Genomic DNA, 2575 nt, shown 5'->3' with positions numbered 1-2575 from the left:
TACTGACTCAGCAAATGCCACCACCACATTTTAGTGTAGGATAAATAATTCATCCAGGACTCCATAGCAAATTCAGGTGAGGAGACAGCACAATCCATACCATGTGTCACCTGTCACTGTGACAAATCCATCTTCTGGAGATTTTTCCGGAGGAACGCTGACATGGTTTGCCTCCTTCAGGACATACAAGGTAGAGATGGAGGAGGAATCTGCCCTACTAGGATTCCAAAACAGATCATCAAGACAGATCATGACCCAGATTGGACTGGTGGCCGTCTTCAGAATCCACAATTGAGTGTATTCTGATATGAGGCAGCCTGGGGGTTATGCACTGTCTCTGCCCCACAATCAATTTGCTTTAAAAACATTTATAAAATAGGATATCCATTCGCCCATAGCCTGAGCAGCATGCACTCGGGGCTTCTTGTGATGGAACATGGTGATATTTTGTCACTCTCAGGGGGAACTGTATAAAAAACCCCATGGCTGCGCCCCATATAAACACTGCAAGGACTGAATACTTTATAAGCTTAGAAGAAGGCTGGGAGAACAGAGGTGGCATGCCAACTTTGGGCCATCTTGTAAGTTGTTTTTTACCTGTAAACAGAACGGGCTAAGTCCCCTATGAGAACCTGGATGGACCAGGCTTTAATCAGTCCTTCAATCACTAGTACAAGGCATGATGAATTTCCAGCACTGTGCCTTCTTAACATTGTCTGCCACCTTCTTTCAGCAGCAGCTAAACATGGCCACTTCACAGTTCTAGAAACTATTTCTCTATATCCGCCAGAGGACTCTCTCCCAGTTTTTCAAGAAGCAGCAACAAAATTATCAGGGCATATATATGCGGCTAGAGGTTCAGCAGCATGATTTCAGCATTCATTATGAGAAGAAGAAGAAACAGCCAAGTCTGTGTTGCTTTCTAGAAGACCTATGGCTGAGAGAAGCTCCAGCTTACTCAAAACACAGCTCACTCTGCCAGGGCAAGACCCCCGGTTTCAAGAAGCAGACACCCCAGTAGCTTTGAACAGAGCTCTTCTCCGTTGACAGCAGCACACCTGCCAACTCAAGAAGGCTCTATTTCAAGTGGGATGCGGGAACCCTTCCAGCTCAAAGATCCAATATTCTATGTGAAGTCTTAGACCATGATGTGGAACATCATGGGGATTCAAGCTTGTTCCTTCTTTAGAGAGAAACTTTTCCTGGAACAAAACCTGAAAATGGAACCGTGATCAGTGCCTTCACTCGGAATCCACTGTGAATAGCACCATCTGTTCTTGGTATACATCCCAGAAAACAAGCTAGTACAAACACACTTATTGACTTGTGGTCAAGCTCAAAAGCAGCGAAAAACTGTCACGAGTTGCTACTTTTGTCCCCGGAGTGCACCTGTGTATCCAGAAACACAGGAGGAAAATCCAGCCTTACAATAGGTACATGACAGTGCTGTTTCAAACCAATATTCACATGCCATTCAGTATTATTTACTCAAATTTTAAACGAAGTATCCGGCTTTTACTTTCATGTCCTATTGAACAACAATAACAAACCTTTAGCATAGTGTGCTGCAAATCCTGTGTTGTTTTGCCTTGTTGTCTCCTTGCAGTTTATGGTATTTTGGCATTCCCGCCCTAACATAAAAATTACTTGCAAGGTATCACAAATAATATAACCCAACTGTGCACGAGGAAGCTGTAATTCTATCCATGCCCTCTGGCATTTTTGTTTAAGGAATTGCTTAGTCACAAATCTCAATAATAAAAAAAGACTGTGTGTCTGTGTGCATGTGCAAGAGAGAGATAATTTCATTTTTAATATGCAGATGCAAACTGAATTTCTATTCCTGCAGCAAGCGGGCAACAAAGACTAATGATACGAATGATAAATTCTAAATGATAACAGGCGTGGTGGTGGAAGAATCATGCGGCCTTCTTGCATTGTACACAAAGGAACAGCCTTGGGAGGCAGAAGGGAGTCAGTTTGGTTTCACTGCCACATTTCTCAAACGGTGAGTCATTGCAGTGAATCAAAATAAACAGCATATGCCAAGAGCTCTGCAAGGCGCGAATGTGTGTTCACTGCAGGCAAGTGGCATTTCTCAATACTCACAGCAGTGATGCCTTCTGCAGCGCAAACAGTCTCTTGTCTCATGTATTATTGTTCCTTCCCTCCTACTCTCTTCCGCATCTCCAGCAGCCAAGCTAAGCTGTTTTGCCAAAACGGCACTACAAATATTAGGGCAAGGAAGGATCTGGCCCAAAGTCTGTCCTGTCTCCAGCATCAAAGGGTTACACAGATCCCAGATCTTACTAACTGATCTGATGCAGGAGACTTCAAGAACCCAGGCTGTGGAAATGGGGTGGTCGAGTCAGGGGGTAGATAAATAGGTTAGGGGTAAAGAAGCAGTTCAAATGAAAGGAATGGATAGTGGGCAGTAGCAGGAGGAGGAACACCTCCCCTGCATTTTCCTTTAGCCCACAGATGGATAACCTGCAGCCTGGGTTTTGCACGCCCCTGACATCTTCAGCAGCTGCCCTATTCTTTTACCCCATCAGAGTTCTTTCCTTCCTGATAG

The sequence above is a fragment of the Podarcis melisellensis genome (assembly GCF_964234715.1).
Source record: "Podarcis melisellensis genome assembly, chromosome: 2".
NCBI classification, from domain to species: Eukaryota; Metazoa; Chordata; class Lepidosauria; order Squamata; family Lacertidae; genus Podarcis; species Podarcis melisellensis.
This window is presented reverse-complemented; position numbering follows the sequence as displayed.